General features: G+C 39.4%; 1 long non-coding RNA gene across 1 annotated transcript in view; it reads right to left on the reverse strand.

Annotated features, from left to right (window-relative positions):
• The window catches only part of LOC131480456 (uncharacterized), a 368,356-nt gene that overhangs the window by 205,028 nt on the left and 138,021 nt on the right, over positions 1 to 25,307 (reverse strand). Inside the window, exon 3 of the long non-coding RNA XR_009245543.1 lies at positions 24,198 to 24,255. This is a non-coding gene — a long non-coding RNA (uncharacterized LOC131480456). The remainder of the gene's footprint in view (positions 1 to 24,197; positions 24,256 to 25,307) is intronic.

Genomic DNA, 25,307 nt, shown 5'->3' on the forward strand with positions numbered 1-25,307 from the left:
GAAACTGTGTGTGTGTCTCTGTGTGTGTGTTGCTCTTGCAAACAAAATATAAACATTTTAAATAAATAGAAGACGACATGTTTTTCCCATCTGATCACGTGGAATCTGTCTGCTTTGTTGAACTTCGGTATATGTGAAGGTTTATATTTACACTGCCCTCTCTTGATTACTACAGTCCCATAGCAAGTTTCAAAAACAGATACCTTACATAATCCAAAGTTGTTATATGTCAAAGTTGTTTCTACATTTCTAAATAAATTCTGAATCAGTGTGTGAAATTTTTAACAAAAGGGTTGACCTAGGATTTGCATCTGGGTTGCTTGGATTTAGAGATTACTTGGGAAGAACATGGTATTTTGAAATATATTTTTGTGAGTATAATTTCAGCAATATTTTTCATTTTTTCAATGTATGTGTCATGTATAACCTGTATCAAAGCATTTAAAAATTTTATGCTATTAAAAACAGCATTTGCATGAATTTATTTTTTAAATTTATAGAAATTAACCTTTTTGTATATTGATTTGACATGCTAGAATCATGTATGAATTTTAGTAACTTCTTTGCATATCACTTCACTTTCTAAATAGACCAGTCATGGTGCTGACAAAGTCAGTTTTACTTCTTTCATTCTTACATTTTTAATCCTGTTTCACATCTCATTGAACCTACTAGGATCACCAGTACAGTGAGGCTTTCTGTTACAAGTGAAAACATCTCTAACATCCTACTCCAAAACTTCCAGTCCACATTTCTTCACCCAACCCAATTTGTTTCCACAGATGAACAAAAATGCCACACTCTCATTTGACTTCTAAATATGGAATGTGGCCCAGAAATTGTCATCAGTCAACAAGCTGGTGCATTCATAGAGCTTATCCTGTTTGTACTGCTGTCTGCTGTCATTGTGCCTGTGACTACAAGCGATCTACAGCAAAATTCATTTAGCACGTCTTTAAAGTTAATGCATCTTGCAAATAGCTTATACTTAATCTTTTTATTTTATTCATTAGGGCATTCACTAGATTAGATTCACTGGTATGTTTACATTTATTGTAATGATTTGTGTGGTTGTGCTTAATTCTGCCCTCTCATTTTTATTTTTATCTGCTTTCTGTGTTTTCCACTTTTATACTTCCTTTCTTTTCTAGAATTTCTGATATTCAACTCTTTTTCTACTATTAGCTTTATAGGTATTTGTATTTTGTTTTTAATATATGGTTACTAGGAGGATTAAAATATTTTTCGTAAGTTATCACCATCTTAAAATATTATAGAACCACTCACATAATTTAGGAATCTTGAAATAGAATGTTCTCTCTCTAGTGCTTTGTGTTATTCTTGTCCATATCTTAATAATACATATTATGAATGCAACCATTATTTACCTCTACTAACTTCAAATATTTGAAAGCAAAATGCTGTCTTTCATATTCATCAAAATAACTAGCATTTGCATTAATCTGAACTTTTATTCCTGTGTATTTCTAATTTCATTCATTTAGACTTTTGTTGGAAAAAATCTTTAACATTTCTTATTGCATTGATCTTGCATGCCCGTGGTTAGACTCCCCTTATAGGGGGTTTGAAGATGGCTCTAGTAATTTCAGATATTGTTTCCCCATTTTCATCTAAATTGAAGTGTATAGCTGTTGTGTCTCATTATTGGAGGCATGAGTTTTTAGTTTTTATTTGCTTTCCTTGTTGACTTGTGTTACTGGAGGATATGTGTATTAATGTGGCTGCTTATATATGTAGCTGTTTTATCCTACATAAACACAGGATGACAGTAAGAAAATGCTTGGAAAATAATTGTTTCCATCTTCAAAAGTGAATTAGGAAACAGTAATCATTATCTCCCAATAATACTGACCAGGAAATAGGAGAAAGTTTTGTGATCAGGGCAATGTTATCAAAAAATTAAAAGCCATCTCCTGTCCAGATATTGTGCAAAATCAATTTAATAACAATTACAGCTGGATAGCATTACGTCCATTTCCAAACTAAGCACTTCGGGGTATAACAAGAAGAATAAAGTATGGCTTCTGGTTGGCAAAATTTACAGATGAGTTTTAGAGATAAGATATTTATATGAAATTAATTACCAACACTAGTTAATAATATGGAGGTTCAAGAAGCAATAAGACTAACAGATCAATAACTAGAACTGTCTGGAAAGTTTATACTTGAAGATTCTTTGATCTGACTCAACTGGGGAATGAAGGGAGGACTGGAAATCATAGTAACTCCAGTGAGGATTCTGGGATTAGTCCACATAGTAAGTGATTTATAAATAAGGTGTCCAACTATTTCAATCTGTCACAGCCAAAGGTCCAAAAAGTTATATGATTCTTGAACGATAGAAGCCCAGGTTTCTGTTCCAACTCCATAATCTATGAGAGTAATTTGTCCCAGAAAGTAACACACTTCTTCCCAAAGATATTCCTTTCCTTTCATTCAAGTATTTTTTCACACTGTGGCACAGAGCACTATTTACATTCTGAAATGCAACAATAGGTCATGGTAACAACTCATCATTCCATTCCAGCTTTCTTTCTCGGCGAGCATGATTTTTGGTGTACCACTCTAGGTAGCTATCTGATTCTAGTATCTCCTCATCCTTTACAGACAGAAATCCTATTTTAGTTCTGCTGATAATGAACCACAAGTGAAAAAAAGATATTTGTCAGTCTCATTATAACTCAAGATAACCAAAATATAAACTGACTGGATTTATTAAGAAAGTGCTTTAAAGGTAGTTTTTGTGTATATCAGGATAAGCTAAAACTTATCCCGAGGTTACTGCATACAGTGTAGGGAACCAGGCAAGACTTTGGGGACAATTGATATGTTGACTTCAGATTCCCCATGTGTGTTTTCCTTTAGTTCTCCTTTTCATTCTTGAGTAACCATTTTTAGATTTTTTTTTTAATCACAGTTTTCCCACTCGGAGTGCAATCCTCCCATTCTGTGGCTAAATTCCCTTGTTTTGTCATGGCTCCTTTTGTTGCTAAACTGTTATTTTCTCCATAGTCCCCAAGGTGAGTATCCAGTCTTTTAGAGGAGGTCATCATATTGCCTTTCATCCTTCTTAAGCTTGGAGAGCCAACATTGATCTTAGACCCAGGGTCTAAGGGTCTAAGATGACTACCCACAAGATTGGCATCTGGGTGGGAGGTCCGATAAAGGAGATGGATTTCCTCTGGTACTGTTCCCTATCCAGTTGGTCTCAGGAACTTTCCACAAGTTCTATTTAGGTCAGTAGTCAGATTTCCTATGTAGAGTCTCATGGGCAGAAACTGCTGCACCTAGGACCTAGCCCAGGAATCCCAAAAACTCACATTTGTCACTAAGTCCTTTATGATACTCCAGCTTCAAGAGAAGAATGAACTCCACATCTTAATTGAGGTAGTGGCAAAGAACTCAAAGTCCTCCTTTATCACAGATTGTTTTTTTTATTTGCAGACATTCTTTAAAGGGGTGAAAATTACCTATGTACCATAGACGGATGTGAAAATTAAGTAGCAGAACGTTTCAGATAAAGGTGAAAGAGGTCCAATTGTAAGACAAGCAAAAAAATAAGAATTTAAGCAGGAAAAATTACTGCTTAGCTGGTGTAGACCAGGAGACAGATACTGCAGGAAAGGTTTTTAAAGTCCTAACAGGGGACAGAATTCATATTTTTTAAAGATTTTGAAAATAAGCAGGTAATATCCAAAGAAAGAATACTGAAACCCATCAGACATTCACAGATCTCTGGGCTAAGCTTTCTAAGTTTATCACATAATCCGCAGCAGGGACTGTAACACAGACCTCACTCAAGCCCTGTGGACCAATCTCAGGTCCTGGCTCTTCTAAAAAGCTCACCATGACATTCGAGCCTTTCCAGATTTTCAATTTTCTCTCTTTAGGAAACTACATTTAAATAGAGATCTCACACTGTGTCTCCTACCCCTTTGGTATCATCTCATCCCCCCCTTCCTTTGGAGAATAGTAAAAATTTGAAAATAATAGCAAATGTAGCTTTTACTGTGTATCTTCATTCCTACCAAACATGTTGTTGATGTAAGCAAAGTAAACTACTGGCTCACCATCCACAAAACATGCTTTCCTACGTGGTTCTGACAATGACTCACATGTTCTCTTTGAGCTCCACTACCAGGAACTGAAACCCTATGAGACCATAATTGATACAAGAATCCAAGGACACAGATCAATCCCAGAATAAGAACAAGATGATCAAAATGATGCTGTTAACTTCACAGACAGTATTGCTTGAGTAAATACATGAAACATGCTTCATTTAATTGTCTGCATATAAGGAATTCCAACTCACATTCCTTCATTAGATTTAAAAAAAATGTTCTTTGTAATAATAGATTTTATGCTGCCCAAGGAATCAACCGTTAATTACTCTTTTTCCCCCATGGCAAATAAAAACCTTAAGACTGGAAAAAATAAAAAAATAAAAATCAATGCTCAAAATGTTTTCTAAAAAACTAATCATATTGATCTTCTCCTATAATGTTTTCATTAAAAATATTTCCATTTGAATTTCATTATTCCTTCAAGGCACTGGCTTTAATAGATCTAATTTTAATGGTTTCTCACATGATGCATGTCACTGGTTTACATTAACATTCTGTCATCAGCTAAATAAATAGCTTTTCCCGGTACAGTGTACTTCTCTATAGTTAAAAACACATCCATAAATGTACCTTTTCCAAAATTTACAAGTAGGCATTTTTTAAAAATATTGAAATATAAGTAAATGAAAATTTACAAAACCTTTATCAACAGTGGGGGCTGGGGCTGGGCGTGGGCCTGGTCATCTTGTGGGTCGGCATGACCAGGCTGCAATACCCGCTGGTGCACACAAGGCTCGCTCTGGGAGCAGGCTGGGCTTGGCTGGGATCTCATGCACATGAGAACTAGCTCGCTTAAGTGTCAATGCAATGGGTCCACTCCACCAACTCCCAACCTCAAGGAACACCAGATGGCTGTGTGGTCTGGCCTCAGAGCACATGCTGTGGGACTGCGCCCCACCATTACTGACTCCATATAAGGAAAGATAACATACCAAGATGCACATGAAACATCATAGCCAGCCTCTCTGATTCAATAGACTAGTAGTACTGCACCAGAAGATGGAAAGCAGAGCCAGTCGAACAACACAGCAGGCCAAAATCTCCCCCAAACATCTAAGGCTATGGACACACTGAAAATTAGACAGCTGGCAAGTATGGCAAGTGATATCTCACACACGTCACCAAGAAGCCAGTTTCAGAACAGTCAAAACTACTCAAGTATCAGCCTCGGATATCTACTCCCTCTCGTACAACCTCAGGGACCTTCAGGGTCCCTGGGATGAAATCAGGGGACTACTCTGCCGCTGGTGCAAAAAAAAAAAAAAAATAGCTACCTAGCAGCAAGCAGCAGCAGGGTAGCATCTCCCCCACATCCTTCACAGGAGGGACAGCTGGGACTTCTCCCTCATCCACATTCCCTATCCTTCCCTGAGACTTGTGTAGGTCTATACTCCCCTCACCTATGTGATAAACATTTATAAATAAATTTAAAATTTAAAAAATAAATAACCAGGACAAAAAAATCTGGAAATTACGTATTCTCCAGTTTTCTTCATTAGTTTTACTCTTCAAGGCATAAATGCTTTTAGGTGGTTCTTCAAAGAACTTCTTAGCTTTCTAGTTAGTACCCCACACATTCTGCCCCATTGGAGAGGTTAATGTAGTACAAGAGTGGCATAACATTAGGGTTAACAAGGATAATTTAGGCTCTGAAATATCTCTTAAACCTTTGCTAAAATAGGGAAAGGCTTCCAAGAACATTTGAATTCCACTCGTTGTGATGTGTCTGTTCTCTTTCTATTCACACACAATAAGCATAATAGCCCTCATCTGTACACAAGAAGTGTGTTACTGAGTTTGTACAGAAGTTATGCAGGAGACAATTTGTAGGTGTATGATGTAGTTACAAATCTCGGTTTGGCTTGATATGTCTTCTCATTCACAATGACTTTATACACACACTGCCAAGACAAGGGCTCATTTCTGAGAGTTTTGCCACGTACCATGTGACACGGCAAAAGCTAAGACAGACTATGTCTCCTATGGTACACATGGCACTTTTTATAGGAAAGAAAGCATGCTACAAGAATTTGATAATATATAACTCCAAATGTGAGTTATAGCCATATACCAAGTCCACTGATCTTAAAACCAGATCAAGCCTGCCCAATTACAATATCTGTCTTTAAAGGGGTTAGTGTTCTCCTTTATATCAATTTCTACGCCATTTTTTCATTCTCAATGTATTTGACCAGGTCTTTTTTCACCACAAATTACTCATTTATTCATTCCTATTGGCTCATATTTTCTGCTGTCAAATTATGCACAAAGTCAAATATTATATTTAGATAAGTTATTAATGTCATTTAAACACAAGTCTGTTGTGGTTTTCCTCCTTACTCCAGCTGAAGTAAGGTGGCCCTTACCTACCTTCTGTGTTGCGGCATGGGAACCACAGAGTGTCTGGCTAAAGCTTCCCAGACACTTAGTGTCAGAACTCAGGCAATAACCTGGGTCTCCTGACCCCAGCTCAATTCTCTACTTTATGTGAGCTCATCTCCAAATTTAGAATAGTTTTAAGCTGTGTATGCTTATAGTGTAAACAAAATTATAATCTCTTCCTGAGGCAAATATGTCTTTCTGTCGATAATGAAAAGAATATAATAACAGAGACCAGAGCTGTGGCACAGCAAGTAAAGCCGTTTTCTACAGTGCTGCCATAGCCTATGGGCACCTGTTGGAGTCCCAGCTACCGCATTTCTGATCCAGCTCCCTATTGTTCCTTGGGAAACAGAAGAAAAGGCCCTTGAAGTCACCTGGGAAACTTCGATGAAGTTCCTGGCTCTTGGATTCAGTCCTGTGGATGATGTAATCATGTGAGAAGTAGGTAGATAATCCCTCTCTATTTCCCTATATGCCCCCACTTCGTATAATTTTGCAATCCAGAATAAATAAATTCAAAAAAACCATAACGACAACACAAATAGAAAGAGGAGTTTTCTTCCAAACATCATATTAAAATCATGAATCTAAAGATTGGCCAATTAAATAAGCAGAAGGCTAATAAATTCTAAACTAGGAATCTAACACCCCTTTACCATGTTTTGATGCGTAATTTGTGTGCACATGACCTTGAGCAAATAGCATTCCCTCACCTTTCCTCACTGCCATCCCTACTAATGGAATAGTAAAACTCTCAATTCTTTCTTTTTTAAATTTTATTTTTTAAGATGCTTACGTAGTTGAATAGGGTGGGAAGGGTTGGGAAGATTAGGGGAAAGTGGATGAGACCATTGTTCTAAATTTTCTTTTTCTTCTTTATATAACTGGGGGAAAGGGAGCAGACAATGAGAGAAGCTGCACCTAGCTTCCCAACCACCTCAGTACCCAGGGATAGGGAATGGTCATCCAGTGTCATCTCAGGATCCTCCATGTAGAGCATGCTCCAAGGGTTCTGATCAAGTGGTTTTGGTAGTTCTGAAATACTGTTATTATAACCAATTCAAGGATGAGTAAATCCTTCCATGGTTCATTGGCTGACATAGTCCACCTTAGAGTCTCCATTCACTCAGATATTTGCTGTCAACATTTGACTGGGCTAATCGACCAATTTATTCTGCTCTTCTTCCTCTGCTATGGTACCAGATGTCCCCTCTGCAGGCTCTAATGGACTGCAATATCCTCCATGTGAATCCAGGTATGCCATCCACTTCTCCATTTAAGCCACCAAAAAGGCCTAGTTCTGACACTTGCACTCCACTGTCAGACCACACATACTGTGATTCTCCCCATAATTGTAGTTCTAAGTCTAATTGGGGTTCAACTCATTCCATTAACCATATCAGCCAGTTGCAACTGCTGGTTTGATTCTGTCTCCAGCCCTGTCTCTTACATAAACCCATGGATTATGTGGCCCAGTCCAACCCTGCCCACCTCACATTCAGTCATCATATATACCAGTGGGAACTTCAGTCTAGTCACAGCAATCCCCAATAACCAAAACTAAGCCCATGGTTCCTCTGCTTGCCAGTATATATAGCAGACTGGTCAGTCTGTTCCATATCCCATTCAGCTCTTGTACATGCCAGTGGGTGTTGAAGCCTACCTCAACCCAACTGATCCTACTATCCAGCCCACACTCTGGTCAATGGGTGTCACTACCTGTCTAGCCAGGTCTGCCCCCAGCTCTGATTCTCATGCTCACCAGTGGAAGTTGTAGCCTGAAAGATACACTGTTTCCCTACTGGACCCATTCCATTCCCAGACCTTGCATTCTGTAGGTGGTTCTGTAGTTTAGCTCGACAGGATTGGCACCAGTCCTAGTAGTTGCTAGCCGATGCAGTGACAAAGCCCAAACAGCTTGCACTTACTCTGGCTCATACATGCACAATGAGTGTAATCGGTGAGCCTAGCCTGACTTTCCCCTAATCTGGTTCACATGCAGGCCAACAGGTATTATAGTCCTACACAGCCTGGTCTGCCCTCAGTTCCAGTTCTCATGCTCACCAATGAGAGTGGTGGCTCAAATGTGAAGTCCCCACAACCCCCCTACCGGGTTGCATCCCTCCCCTCACCCTGGTCTCACATTTGCTGGTAGGTGCTGAGGCTTAGTCTGGCATGGTCTGACTCATCTCGGCATTTGCCGACGGGCACTGTAGCCTGTCTCACCTAGCCTGCCCCCAGTTCCACCCCTAATGTGAACTGGCAGTGTTGTGGTCCAACCTGGTCTTGCACTCCATCCTGGTTCTCAGATATGCGTGTGAGTGTTATGAACTGGCCCAGCCTGGCCTTCCCACAGGTCTGACCTTTATGTGTGTTGGTGAGCACTATAACCTGACCTTGTCTGGGCTGCTCACCTGCAGGGACTGCATCCTGACAAAGGAGTTAGCCAAGCTTTTCTGTGAGATCTCCTTCCAGTGGCAGATCTCATGTACTCTGGTAGATCCTTAGCCCAGACTTAGTCTTCTTCCTATCCTGGCAAGAACAGTGTCCTTGCCCAACAGGCCCACATGCAATCTTTTTCTTACTGTTAAGTGATACAGCCAAGCTATACCAGGTCTCTGCCCAGACACAGATCTTGAGTGGCTCGGCAGTAGACAATCTCTAGACCAATCCATCCTACACTCATCCTGGCTCTCATGAGCACCAGTGGGTGCTGGAGTCTAAGCCCAGTCTGGCACACTCCAGACACAGTCCACAAATTTGCCAAGGGACACTACAGTCATGCCCAGCCAAGACTGTCATCCCCATTCTGGTTCTCACGTTTACCAGTGACAACCACAAACCAGCAGGACATCCTCATAGCTCCCCAACTAGGCCTGTTGCCAGCCACAGATCTTGCACATGTCAGTGGTTGCTCTGACCCAGCTTGGAATAATCCATCTTTCATCTTGGACTTTGCCACTGGATGCTACAGCCTGGCCTGTCCCAGCCTGCACCCTATCCCAACTCTCACTGGTGGTTGCTGCAGCCTAGCCCTGCCTAGTCTGTTCCCATCCCTGGCTCATGAAAACCAGTAGGTATGATAGCTAAACCTGGCATGACCTGCACTCCAGCCTGACTCCTGCAAATGCCAATATTGGTTCCTACAAATGCTAATCTTGGCCTGCTCCTGCCCAATCTACCCCCTTTCCAGATTCAACCTACACAATTGCCAATGAGTGGAACTATCTTGCCTTGCCTGACGAACACCCAGGCCTGAATCACATCTGTAGCAACAGCTATAGCCCATCAGGGGAGTTTCCCACGTTCCCCCACCAGTTTCACTTCCAGACCCAGATCTCACATGCAATGATGGGTACTAGGCCCTTACCTGGCATAGCTTGCTCCCTGTCTCAGCCTTTGTATAAGCTGGTGGATGTTGCTCCCCAGCCCACTCCACATTCCATTCTTGGATGTGCCTGTGGGTGTTGAAGCCTGGACCATCCTGGCCTGTTTCCAACCCCATAAGCCAAGTGTTGGATGGCACCATGGTCATGCCTATCTCATCCTGTCACTACCCCAGTTATTAAGCAAACTTGCAGAAATTACAGTTACACAGGGGTAGACCCTTCACAGAATCTGCCTCCAGATCTGGTTCTCTTGCATAATAGTTAGTGTCATGGTCTGGCCTAACATGATCTGTCCCTGATCCAATGCTCACTGGTGAGTACTGTGATATAGCCCTGCCAGGTAGGCCCCTAGCCCTAGCATTTGTGCTCAGCAGTGGTAGTAGTTGGTAGCAGTGGTTGATGCTAACTAATCCAATTGAAGTCTCCCACTTGGGCCAGTGCATCAGTTTGAACCAGAAAGGTCCTCTGACTCCCCTCCTCCAAACTATTCACTTTCAGGCCCCTTGCTTACTTGCAAGTACGGTAGACTTGTCAGTGAAATCCCCAAGAAATCGTTCCTCACCTGCAACATATTCCCTCAGCATCCTTGCTCCCTCACATCCCCAAACCCCCTTCCCTAAGCAATCCATAGTCCATGCGGTCAGGAGCACATGGATTTTCCCAGACCAGTGTTTACAAGCCCAGTCTTCTGTTGGGGTGGCATGCTGGCCCGGAGTTCTGCCGGCCCACCAGAGACCCAAGATCATAGACAGGTTCTCAGATTCGGTCTTCTGTTAAGCATGCAGGTCTGGGACTTCACCCATCTGCCCACTTGGGACACAAGTGCATGTATGAAACCCCAGGAACAGCCCACCAGCACTCCACACTAGCATGTGGCCTCTCCCTCTCCCTTCCCATCACCCTTGGGACTGAAACATGAGTGATCTCAGACCAGCTCCAAAAGCCCCAAGCACAAGTCCCTAGACCTCAGAGCTCATGGAAGAAAGCAAAGCCCCTGGTGGCTTTGACTCTGCCAAGGTGGAAGGAAGCTGCTGCCAGCTCTGGCTTGGCTGTTCAGACTCCACAAATCTCATATGCTAACAAATAATAAAATCCAATTTACTAGTTCCATATGTCAGAGGAAACGAAGGCAAAGAGTTAAAGCAATGTGGATGGCTATTTCAACTTTGTCTCAAGAATTAAACTGGCTAATGATAATTATATCACTTACCCCCATATATTTGATATCATGATAAAGCATAATAACTCAGTTTCAGAAAAATGATTAATTACAGCTTCTAATAACAAACACAGTAGTAGCTGTCACTCCGTTCATGTGGCTGAGCTGACTTGTGTCTAGGATTCTGCCTGACAGCTGTCAGCGACTCAGGGAGCTTGAGGGATACAATACAGTTTCTACCTGCAATTTATAGTCTTTTCAAAAATACTGAGGAAAGAAAAAAGTGGCCGTGGCCCAATAAATGACTTCTTTCTGAGGGTTTTATTACTTTTCCCATAAGATAATAATGGCTTTATCTTATAAAAATCAGGCAGAAATTACTTCTGTAAGTATTCTAATAAACCAACTAATACTGAGTATATGTATGTGATAAGAAAATAAAATTCTTCAAAACACTGAATGCATTGTTAATTTATATCACTGAAAAAGAAAACTCATAATGTGGTGATCTATGTATCTACCCCCTATCGGTAAGTATATCTAAAATTTTCTTAGCTAAAATCAATGTGCAATAAGTCGAGCTTGATAGATAATTTGCGTGGTAATATGCAAAATAAAATGTGGGTACTTTTGTTTTAAAAAATCTTTAAATGTGGGATTAGCATTGTGGTACAGTGTACTGTGCCACTGCCTGCGACGCTGGCATCCCATGCTGGTAGGGTTTCAATTCCTGGCCACTCTACTTCCAATTTACTTCCCTGTGGATGCATCAAGGAAAGTAACTGAAGGTGGACCAAGACCTTTGTCCCCTACTTGCACATGGAAGACTCATGGAGCTCTGGGCTCCTGTTTTCAACCTGGCTGCACCTTGGCTGTGAAGGCCTTTTCAGAAACATAACAGAGGATAGGAAAACTGTTTTACCTGCTATTTTTCTGTAATTCTGCCTTTCAAATAATCTGTTTTTAAAAATAAAATGATTAAGTATTCTAAGGAAGTAACAAGTAATCATTACACCAAACAGAAGATACTGTGTTTTTATACAACACTCAGATTGCCCATTACTTAGAGTGTTTTTTTTTAAATCAAGTATTCTCATTTACACAAAGAATTACATATAAAATCATTCTTTTGCTGCAGAAGTAGGTATATCTGCTGATATCTGCATCACGGTGTGTCTGGCTAAAGCTTCCAAGGAATTCAGCCACAGAACTGAAGCAAAAACCAGGGCCTCCCAACTCCGACCCAGCTCTCAGATTACTTTATCAGATTTCATCCCCAAATCGAACTCCAATTTCAACAAGTGGTACAGACATTTATGGCCAATATACCCTATTTCCCCTCAAAACATCACCTCTGGTGTCAATTCCAAGAACGTAATTGTTGGAGACAAAGAACAACTGTAACTTCTGTGAATTTCTTTTTTGTTTTCCTACTCAGACTTACAGTATCAAGAACTGAGCAAATGAGAAAACTCATAATGCAGCATTTTTGTTGTTTTATCGAGAACAGCTGAGATGCAATTAATAAAAACAGAGAAGTCCCACAGCCTAGTAGCACCCAAAGTAGTAACTACTTTTATGAATATGAGACCTGGGTCTTGGGCCTTTTGCTCTATGGATTACTTCGTCAGACAACATTTCATATTTCTGAGCAATTCCTATTTTAAGGATGTATAGGAAAGGGACACTGAAGGAAATGTATTGGAGGAAATAACGATGCCTGTAAATTTCAGCATGTTTCTTACTCTAATAAAGATGATGTGACTGGAAGACAGCTCCAGGAGTGATGGGAAATTAGAAAAGATCCCACATCTGTGGAAGAATTTGAACATATGCTAAGTACAGGCGATAGTGCATCAAAGTCCAAGCTACTGAAAGTACCAATTGCCTGGGAACTGCCAGGAAGCCATCAATTTCTCTTTCTTTCAGATGTTTGGCAAACATTCGTATGCCAGGGCATCTGCTTAGATGCTCAGTCTCTCAAGAAAGAAGTCACTTTACTCATCCTATAAAGGTACAAGCTCAATACTCTTGCCGTGTCTCTACACATTTTGTTTTTCCACAGAAAGTGAAAAGTGTAATTTAATCCATTATCAAGAAGGGTGGCCACTTGGAATGTCAAGTATATGCCTTTCAATGACGAAGTGATGGCCTTTTAACATTGATGATCACCCCTTTCCATGAGATACCCCTAATCAAGTTCTCACTCTTGTCTTCTCAACCTCCAATGGGACCCTCATCCTCTTGGCTGCAAGGCTGAAAGGCAGGAAGGGTGTCTGCTGGAACAAAGGCATTTCCAAACAAGTTTTTCCAGGTGCAAGCATTCCTTTGTCATTAAGACATCGGCATTCTAATTCCCCATCAGTTAATCATAGAGTTTATTGAGCATCAAGGAGGTAATACTGTACATTATTTCTGCAGGTTTATCAACACCACAAATAGCAACAACACTTCATTTTCAAAACCTAGGTGGGGAGCGACATTGAGCACAAAGATACGAAGCAAGACAGACATTTGGAAGCTAGGGGTGGGGCAGACATGAACTGAAGGGATATTTGATTTTCTGAGATGGGAAAAATGCAGATGAGTCTCTGTATGCAGATTTCTAGATTAAAAAGTTTCAAACATCTTCTACCTATTATTTCAATTAGGTAAAACTTGTCACCTCCTCTACAAAATGTCTACTGCTGAGAACCATGTACTACACAGATGTCTATTACAGAACAAGTACAATCCTATTGTTCTAATTTCTTTTTACACATATCTCCATCTATTAGGTTGTATGCCTTTCGACAAAAAAAATATATGGTGATTGTTGCTTTATACCCAGAAGCTAACATGCTGTACAGCTAATCAAATCTGCAATTATAACAATGTATTGAACTCTTATATCACATGAGGTGTTTCATTGCTGTTTGTGTAGGATTCATCATGGTAGCTTACTTGGATAATAACTCAATGACTTGGATATTTATCATTTATATTTCACGAATAGGTAAACTGAAGCTTTCTATTGTTGTCACACTAAATACAGCCTTTGTATGAGAACATTTAGGAGTCCTGTTGCCTGGCTGCTTCACTACCTTAAAAATACCACATGTTTGCCTTAATTTAAGATGATATGATGTTATGTTATGTATAACATGTTATGTTTTGAATGTTATATGTTGTGTATAAACTAAAATTGAAGTATAGGTGAGGTGGTCACAGAAGGTGACTGGGAACTCGCATTTACTTTTAACGTATTGGTTACTCATTATTATGTCAATTAATTCCATAATGATGTAAATTTTTGCTGATGGTATGTTGGAGCTTTCAATTGACTGGGATGATGCTCTGCTGGCTCTGTCTTCAGACCAGAGAGGGTATACCTAAGAAGCCGTTGAACTTGACTGGACAATAAGATGCTGGACTCTATGTTTGGTATACACTTGCAATGGGGGAATCTCAACTGAACTTGAGCTGTGGTTATGCAACTAGGTGGAGGAATCCACCATGGTGGGAGGGTTTGGGGAGGGGTGGGGAGAACCCAAGTATCTATGTAATTGTGTCACATAATACAATGTAATTACTGAAGTTAAATAATAAATAATTAAAAAAAAATCTCTACTTCCTGTGTCCCAGAGAAGATACTGAAGGCATCTTTCCTTTGGATTGTTGGCCCATATAGACTCATGGCAAGGCCCATCAGGTTTATGCAGTTCACAGTTCCACTGGTTTTAAGCATTTCTCTTCGAATGACCACTTTTGTAGAGGCCAACAAATCAACCATTGCATGCCTGCTTCGTTTTTGTTGTATTTCTCCTATAGTGTGTTATTTCCTGGTACTCTTTTAACACTTCAGCCTGAAGAAGAGAAAAATTAGGCCTTTACAACTTCTCTTTCTGCCATTTATCATTTCTCCCAAGGACGGGGTTAAGTGATTGATCTAAGTATTGCGTGCAATTTAAAAGCATCCAACCATTAGTGGCCCTTTGCTTCCAGCTCTCACCAAAACAGCTTTCTCCCATCTGTGTCTGTAATTCAGACCGCAGATAACTGGAGCAGGATCTATCAGTCTCAAGTTCAGACATTCAATTGTATCTGATTGGGGAAAGGGAGATGATTTCTAAAGCACACCCTCTCATTCTTCTCTATGTAACTTCTAGACTAGATTGGATTAGGAATTTATTTTATGTAAATCATTCCTCCAAGTCCCCCAAGGAAAAGGTCTCATGCTTCCAGAAGGATGAAAGAACCCAGAAAATTTCTACATCTTAATATTGTCTACATAAAAGAGATGCTTAGCTGGCAAGAACTACAGTTGGCCCTTAATTTCCTATTTGATAAGATTTCAGTGCTAAAACCCTGCCTTAGCATATGTAACTACATTTCTTTCCTCTACTTGGTAACTCTCCAAAGATAGTTAAGGCAAAAAAGTTTTTTTTAATGGGGTGTGTATCTGAGGACACAGATGAAATCTTCTACTAACCCTCTACACCCTGATGTTTCCTCAGGCCCAGCTCACTGGGTTCCTATCTACCCTCTGAGTGTGGCAAATGTTGCCCTTTTTCAACTGTATTCATACTTTCTTCAGAGCTTGCTGAGTGAAGGGCCAGTCAACCAGACTCATTTTCCCAGCCGCTTTTAGCCAGGTGACAGCATCCTAAGTAGCATGGTGAGTGTACCACCCTGGATCTTGCTTTCGGCCTACGAGTCTACCCTGTTACTACATGGCATACAAGCATAATCACAGATGCAGGTGCTTGGGATACAGAAAATGGGTGAGCTTCCCAGGTAGCCATGAGCATCTTCATTTTTAACTATTATATGAAAGAAAAATAAGCTTTTATAATGTTGAAATCACTGTGCTTTGGGTCTTATATAAATTGGGACTATACTCCAACACAAAGCGTTCTTTAGAAGTTAGCTTATTTTCTTTTTACTTTCCTTTCTTGCAGTTCCCAATTATATACACACCAAGGAACATCATAGTTTTTAAGGTGTCATTGGACATGATACAGTTTGGGAGCTGAAAATCCCAATCTATCTCTAGGTCCAAAGAGTTATGTTTTCCTTCCACGTTACAGACATTCCTTTAAACCAATGATGTATCCCTTTCATTTTAAAATCAAAGATACTCATATTCTATTTTGGTATCCCTATTTTTAATGTTTACCAAAAGTAAATGAAAGCCTTTGGATATTTATGAATTCACTTTTGCAAATACAAGTACAGAATGATGGATGGTGCCTGCATCTCATCCATTAACAATTGCAACATTTTGTACCTTTGTAGCGCTGGCTTCACTAGTCTCCCCACAGTGAAATCGCATGCTTCTGTGGGAACATTTTTCACTAAAATGCATAGTAAACATCAACCAAGCGAAGCCAAAAGGAAAAAATACAGAATATAAATTTATATTCATTGCAGGAACTGTGGGAAAGATGGTGGTACAATTTCAGAGAATCACAGGTTTAAAATGAGACACGCCTAGGTTAAAATATCATTTATCAATGGATATAGGTCACACTGTCCTCTCCAGAGCTCAGTTTACATGAATATAACGGAACAGTACCAGCCACCTGATTAAATGAGATAGTACTGGCAATGTGTACTTTGCAAAGTGAAAGCAAATGGGAAATATTGTGGTCTCTCTGGTAATGCCTCTCTCTCTAAAGGTAATGTCTTCTTTCTTTCCTAAATTTGTCTTCATAAGTAATTGACAGTGTATTTGGAAGCAAGTGTCTGGAGCCAAAATGTTTGCCTGATTTGGGAAGACTGAATGCTTTGTGAAGCTATTGGGGCCTACTCCAAATTCACAGAAACAACACAAAGTGCTTACTGAACTGCAGAACACTAATTATGCACCCTATTTATAATAATCTTACAAAGTCTCATTACCTACAGCAGTCACAATGCATTCATCTCATTTCTGTTTAGGCTGGGAAAATTACAGGAAGGCCTTGTCATTCTTTTTGGAGTTTTCTGTATTTGGTGACATTTCCCCAGCTTGCTGCAAAACAGCAGCTGCAATTAATTACTTTTCGAATCAACCAGAGGACAGCTTGTAAGTTTTCTGCTGCCCTCTGTCAATTCTGGCACAATGAATTCTCTTTTAGAGTTTCCACACAACTTGCATTTTAAGCATTTTAAAGACGGCAAATTCTGAAAATAAAATGGTATGAAGGGAGGCCGTTTTGTATGTAACATCTTCCCAGAAAACTAAGCGTTATAATCAATCAACATAGCATCATTATGTGTGTGACTAATGCATCTTTTTCCATTTTAAAAGAAGGCTGAAACTTTGCAGAAATCTCGATTTTTCACACGACAGGATTGTATGCCTCTTAGCTACTAGGAAAGAGCTCAACCACTTTGGGCTCGCCCATGCTGACTTCATCATATTTCAAAGTTCCAATCATCTAAAAGATGCAACGAGCAAGGAAAATTCCAACCTGCACATTCTTGTCAGGACTTGTTGAGGCAGTACTTGCAAATATTTCTCTGTTTAGAGGCTATCTGACATAAAATGTCTTAAACTTTATTTTTTGCGTGTTCAAGCCACACAAACATACATATCACAAAACTTTTGATGTGGCTTGGGTGTTTCTAAAAAGGGACACTGAAGCAAGGCAGAGTGGGGGCAAATAGTGAGCTGTGTTGAAGCTCAAATCATAAAGTTATCAGAATGCTTCAAAAAGCTCACAGAGAATGGAACTCAAACAGAATGTGAAGGGCTGGTTTTCTGCCTAGGCATTGCAATGCTAGTTAACAGACATAAGTCCCAGTCCATGGGTTCCACAGAGGGTTCTGGATTCTGACTCAGGCTTTCCAGCACTACAGAACCTGGGAGCAAGCAGTGACGGCTTAATAAGTGGTGGTCCGGGCCTGGCATTGTAGCCTAGCAGCTGAAGTCCTCGCCTTGAACACACCAGCATCCCATATGGGCACTGGTTCCTATCCTGGTAGCCCCGCTTCCCATACAGCTCCCTGCTCATGGCCTGCTCAGTTGAGGACAGCTCAAAGCCTTGGGAGCCTGCACCCAAGTGGGAGACCTGGAAGAGGCTCCTGGCTCCTGGCTTCGGACTGGCTCGGCTGAAACCACTGCGGCCACTTGGGAAGTGAATCAACAGATGGCATATCTTCCTCTCTATCTCTGCTGCTCTCTGTATATCAGACTTTTCAATAAAAACAAACACATAACTAAATAAATAAATAAGCTATGTTCCTGTCATTCACAAGGGAGACTTGGAGACTTAGATTATGATGCCGGCTCCTTGCTTTGACCCAGGCCAGGCCTGGCTGTTGCAGGCTTTTGGGAAGTGAACCAGCAAAATGAAGCCCGCTATCTGTGTCTGTCAAAGAAATAAGACAATGGGTATTTCCATGAACATTTTGAAGTGCTCTAATGGTTCAGAAATCACTTCCATTTATTTTAATAAACTCATTTTTTCTTCAATATTTCATTAGCATGTAGTGTTGGTGCTTCTTTATGGGAAGCATATCAACATATATATGCAACCTAAACTGACCAAATAAAAAAATCAGCATAATGAACATTTCTGTGTCTTTATCTTTTCCCCATACCTGAAGTCCAACAGTAGTAAACATGTTATTATAAATTATAGTCACCTTATGCTGCTGTAGAATACTAGAACTTGTTACTTCTCACAACTGCTTTGGTACTTGGCTATCCTCCCGCTTCCCTCCACCTCTTTCCACCTCAGGAAGTATTTTTGAATATAGGTTTTATGCAAGACATTTGAAGCTCTTCAAAACGTCGCTTCCTCTAATCTGTGCCTTGTACCTGCTCTACATTAACAAGCTATGCTAATCCACACTGACCTCTTTCAGAACAGGAAGAACCGAAGCACCTCACGCCTTTCCCCAAGCAACTCAGCCACAAAGGAAGGAAGTCAGACACTTAACAGTGGGTCAAGTTCAGAACTGTAACTCTTACAGAAGTCTGCACATTTTTAGTTAGTTTCTGAAATTAGGTGTGTATATATATGTAGAGAGAGAGAGAGAGAGAAGACTAGACTTGCTTTTGTTTTATTGTCTGCTTTCAATTTCAGTGGAAACAGAAATCCCGCCCAAGTTTTCAATTCAGAAGCAAGGACAGATTATACCAACTATTTCTCATACTTTTTCATTAGAAGTGGAAATATTTTCTTGTGTGAAAACACCAGCACCAGAGTACAGGACCCTTAGATATTTCAGGGACCCATCTACTCACCTTTTCATGATATCAACATTTCTAGTTAAGAGTTTAAGCACTGAAAGTAAACCATGTCCCTCATTCGATGGAGAAGACTCCTACTTGTAAATGAACTCAAAGTGGAAATTATAGTAAAGGATACCTTGTTCCCCATTCTGCGCTCCTGTGCTAAACTTCATAGGTGTATGACCCAGCGACATGTATGTCATGGCAATGTGGAAATTTTTGTTGGTTTTTCAACATGATGTCAACTTGACACTCTAGAAGGTATGTGGTATTCTCTACAAACAAAATGGTATCTTTCAAGTGGCAGAATTTTTGAAAAATTTGTTTCGCATCGTGATACTACAGGATACTGTAGCAAAAGTAAGTGTTCTGAGTTTAGGAGTCCTTGGGTTGAATCGCACCTCTATTACCTGTGAACTCTTTGTAAAAGATATTGATCCTTTCAAACTTAAATTCCCTTACCAATAAAACAGTGATGATATTTTACTATGTTTTAAACAGAATTCCCCACTGTTCTGTATTCTAAATGGGAATCAGATGGGCTACTAATTATTCATGCCTGACAGGGAGAAATTACTCATTATTTTGGAAAAATAATCTTTTCAAGGCTTGCTATAATGTAGGTGACCTGGCAAGCAGTTTTTCCTTCTAACTTGATTTGCATACTTTTCCTTTGAACCTATAACTCAAACAGGAGTCCACTGGACTCTGCCCCAGGGACCCTCCAGAGGGCCATTTGTTTACCCCAGAACTCTGAGTTAGACAAGTGATCCTTAGGCCATAAAGTCAACCACACTGCCTCGGGTTGTAATTCAGACGGTAAAGCTGGTTTTGAAAATCTCTAAGCAATTTAAGTCCTGGAATATGAAAACTAATTTCAACAGTCAGCTGATTTCAATTTCTAAGTTTTAGAGGTACAATGATTTATTAGAAAGCTGTGTATAAACCTAGAAGCTCGATTTGCTGTGAATGATTGAGAAAAAGTAGAGGTAGGTTCCTTTAGAAAGAGAACTAAGAAGCACCATCTGCAAGACAGCAGGCAGGTAGTTGTGGGTGCTATTATTCCCAGGGAAGACCTGGATTTCCAAGCTCTTGGGCTGCTGCCTGCTTGTTGTACACATTGGGGGAGTGACAGAGTAGAAGAAAGATTTCTCTTTCCCTATCCCCCAACCTTTAACTCCATCTGCTTGCCTCCCAAATAAAATAAAAATAGAAAATTAAAATTTTAGATAACAGGCAAAGATTAAATGTGCTGATCAGTTGACAAAGGGCAGAAGAATCCTAGGTAAAGTGTTTAGTAAAGCATCCAACCCACTGATTATTTGAGGATGAAAAGTGCAGCAGTATAACTAGCTTTCTACAAACCCATGTCCTTGTGTTCATTACATCAAGTAGAAGTATTAAGCCTTTCCAATGTATATGTGAGCATGTTGATCAAAAACAGTTGGAAAATAGCTTATATTCACAACTGTGTTTGCTTCATAGTTGACGAGTACGTCTAGCACCCTGTGAAAAGCTCCAGTAGTTCAGCATGTTCATCCAAGGATAGACCAAGTTATTTGTCCTATGCTAATCTCTAGACTTCATTTGCCTCTCATGTCTGGGCTTCACTGGATGACAGATGCCCTTCAACAACATTAATTTGCTGCATTGCAAGTTGAATGTCCTGTTGAGGAGTGAGGTTCCACAAAAACTGCAGCATAGGAGAAGATTTGAGATAAAACGAGGCAAGACACTGTGCTCATTAGATGAGTGGTTTACAACAAAAAGGTGGCTGTGAAGACAGCAGTTAGGCTGCAGCACTTATTTGATGAACTAACACCTAACAGCCTATTAGTCAATACTAGCAAACATAAATTTAAAACTGGCAGTTGTAATAAAGACTAAAAATGAAAAATAAACATCCTATGAAAAAGGATTTTGGAGGAGAGACCTCATTTTGATGGCGTTAGAAAAATCAGATTACTGTCATGATAGACTATATCTGAGACCTCTTCCAGGTTTGGTGTGTCGACTGCTAGATAATATGGCACCTGCTAAAAACTCATTTCCAGCTACAAGGATGAAGATATGCTACCAAAAATACTGAGTGATAGCCCTTCTACAAATTAGCCTCTGGTTACCTATCACATTGTGTCTAGAGCTGTAACATTATTCTATTTCATTCACTCCCACATAACACTATAAGAAACATGCTTTTATAAAATAACTATACTGCAGTTAATTAGAACAATTCTCTACATAGGGCACAAAGAATTCTCCATTTACTATTTCCGGGAAAATAAAGATTATTAAAAGATCATCCTAGTTCATGGTAAGAGATGATTTAATATCTTCTCTAAACACTTGGATTCTTCCATCTGTCCCCACAAACTTAGAAAAGGGAATAGTTATCCTCAGTTTTATCAAGTATTGTGATAAATTTTCCAGTAATTTGTTTGTAGAAATTCCTGTACATGGCAGTCCAAAGTCATTCCTGGCTATTATTTGAAATGTGTTTTTGGTTTACTTACTGTCAACCGAAAATGTTGCTAAGTACAGTTTACTTGATATTTAAGCCAAATGTTGATGATTATAGCTTTCCTTACAAAGCTTTCAAGAAGAAATTGGTTTTGGCACTATGAAATAGAACTGGATTCATGAACATGATAATTCAGTTATTTCATCTCTCAGTGGCTGGAGTTTGGAGGAGTTAAGACAAAAAGAACTAACTGCCTAGATATTTTAAACTTTTTGAAAAATGAAAAGTACCATTAACTGGTGAAAGAAGACACTGATTTTAGGGCAGCCAACGGCTCAGTTTTAGACAAACATGTTAGAGATCAAATTCAGTTTACAAATCCATTATTTGAAAAACAGGTGAAAGACTTTAGTTTCAGGTAACTAGATTGCTTCTTGTACCCTGAGGAAGAGCAGATGGTTGGAAGAGTTTGAAAGTATTCCACTGGCTAAGGAGAAAATAGACCTTGAAATAGATCACTTAGACCTCTCATTATTTTAACTACTACTCAGCATGGAATGGCACAACATGGATAATAAAGTATTATGTTCCCAAAGGCAGCATCTTGAAAGGCAATCTTGGCAGCTGTTCATTTCACCTGGAAACTTCAGTTCAACATCACAACAAATGGAGTCTGGGGCTGAAAGGGGGCCCTGAATTATTAGCAAGAGGCAAGTTTTAAAGGGACAGTTGTTCTTTCTGTTCAAGATACTTTAACAAAGGTCATAGTTAATGACAGGCTTCCCAAAATGTACAAGCAAATAACTTTGATTACACAATTAAGTGATTAGATTGGTTTGGAGCACTTAAGGAAATACAAAGAATAAGGTCACCACATGGTTGTGGGAGGTTTCCTTTCAGTGACATTCTGCCTAGGCTTTATTCTCTTATTCTATTCAGCCCCAAACAATATTTCTAGTTATCTCAGTAATGATGGACAGGCCTTTAGTGCTGAACATATAAGTGTGTTCCAAACTGTGTTAGCCAGAGGTGTTACTAAAAAAAAATCGCTGATAATTAAAACTGCTTTAGACTATTATTCCTAACCATGACTGGTCATTATTTTAAAATCGAGTATTGCTTATATTCCTTGCCTGTATTCTTACTGAACTATTCTTTTATTTGTTGAACTTTACTAATGGAGTATTAAGCCTGTACTGAAATGTAAATTTAAAATATTCTATCTCAAAAATAAAAGATAAAAACTCATTCATTGCATTTGTTACAATTAAATTATAATTAAAAAGTACTTGCTAATTGTAAATATACATCATTTAAACTAAGCACTGATTATTGCCAACACATGAGCCTGATGAAAAGTTGCATTATTTCAGGGTTAGATTTATACTTTCAACATCCACTTTAAAACCACAGGAAAAAAATCTTTAAAGTAAAAGGATAATAAATGGGAAATTTTATCTAATTGCGGAGAGATTGTTTGGAATTGGATTTGTTGCACTAAAGAACAACAGACTTCTGTGGACTGAATCCCATTTGAAGTTATTCCTGGTGCTTTAAGGAAAATAGATGTATCAGGACTTAGTCATATAAATCAGAACTCGGAAGCATGGTTTTCTGGAGCTTTAAAATACTGACAGTATTTGAAGTGCTAAGGCAGTTCAAAGGCTTGTATCACACACAGAGCTATGTCTAGATACTCAACAAAGCTATGGGGCTGGAGATTGGCTAAAAGAAAATCTACTGACTCCATAATTTTCTGTTAATCTCTCAGCTCTATTTTTAAATCTCCTTCCCTAGCATTATTATTTCAATAACATTCTTGAATACAGCATATTTTTGAAAGATTCATTTATTTATTTGAAAGGTAGAGTTATAGGAAGACAGGGAAAGAAAGAGAAATCTGCTGTTTCACTCTCCAATTGGCCATATTGTCGGGGTTGGACAAGGCTGAAGCCAGGATCCTGGAATTCCAGCCATTTCTCCCACACGGAGGGCAAGGGCCTAAACACTCGACATACCCTCTACTGCCTTTCCAGGCATATTAACAAGCAGCTGAATCAGAAGTGGAACAACGAAAATTGAACCGGCACTTATATTGGGATACTAGCGTTGTAGGTGGTGGCATAATCCACTGTTCCACACTGCGGACCCCAAGATATCATACATTGTTTTGCCCATCTGCCTTTTCACTATATTTAACCTCTTACTCAGTCAACAAACTCAGTCTCTAATCAAATGATCAACTGCCCATTCCCAAACATAGCATATTGGTATTAATGCAAAGTTCAGTTCATTATCCTCGAAGGACCTATCAAAATTATTTATCCACCCTATTCAACCCCGTAGTTTCTAAATGCACAATCTGACCTGTAAATACTGTATACATACACATATACAAATGCCTAATTTTTTGTGCCTTGATTTGTTAAATGGAACTGACAATGGTTCTTACCTTCTGCTTTTGTCGAAAGGATAAAGCGAATTGTTACATGAAGTTCTCAGAATATTGCCTAGCGAAAGAAAAAAAGAGGCAGAGGAACAATCACTGTGACTGCCTAAGCTGCCTACTCTGTATTTCTATGTAAAGGCAGATTAAGTTCAACATTTCAGGGCTGAGCTCATGATATTCCTCAACAAACATTTCAAAGGCACCTTGTTCAATGAATTGTAGCAGCGCTCATCCAGTTTCACAAGCAAAATGGAGACATCTTTAGCCCCGTCATCCTCAGCCATCTACCCTGACAACCAACTCATGTACAGTCAATCCTGTGACGGGCACAGGATGTTATCACAGTTGCTAAGCTTTCTCTGTGAGATAGCGTTTCCCATAGTCCGAGCACAGTTTTCTCTTTTTTTTTCTTTTTCTTTTTTTTTTTTTTTTTGCACTGAATCTCATTTTTTGTAATCTCAAAGCTGGAACATTAAGCTAATGAAAGGACAGTGATAGCATCTGGAAAAATCACACTTTTATTTTGTTGGGAACTGCAGTTTCTATCATACTTTTGAGGAAAAGTACTCATAATAAATGATGCTAATTTGTCAGGTCGAATCTTCTCTCACTCCAGGACTGCCCAGGAAATCACCCAACTTGCCACTTCAAATCTTTAGAGTTGTTCATTTGTTTGGCTTCATTTTACAAGTTTATTCTCCGAAATTGATTCAAATGTGACATATATACGCACTTATAAATGTGTTTGATTATTTATAGATTTATATTAGCAAACTATTCTAGCATTCAATTTTATTTGTAACCACAAATTCAAAAGTCAAAGAGCTGTCAGTCATTGGCAGATGTGCATAGAATGAGGAAATATTTGAACCACATTCCCAACTGAAATCAAACAAGGCAACACTCTGTTTCAACTTTCACAGTGCCAACAAGTGCCAACAAGCATCCTTTGTCTGCTCTATTAGGTGCCATATATTTTATATTTGTTCGCCTGTTTGTTGTTTTTTTTTTTCCTGGCTTAAAATGACCACCAATCACAATGCTGACCTGCCGACTAGTGTTCCTAAATGTGACAAGGCTGTGATGTGACAGAGACAAAGCATAATCGAGATC

Source organism: Ochotona princeps, chromosome 6 (genome assembly GCF_030435755.1).
Source record: "Ochotona princeps isolate mOchPri1 chromosome 6, mOchPri1.hap1, whole genome shotgun sequence".
In the NCBI taxonomy this organism is placed as follows: domain Eukaryota; kingdom Metazoa; phylum Chordata; class Mammalia; order Lagomorpha; family Ochotonidae; genus Ochotona; species Ochotona princeps.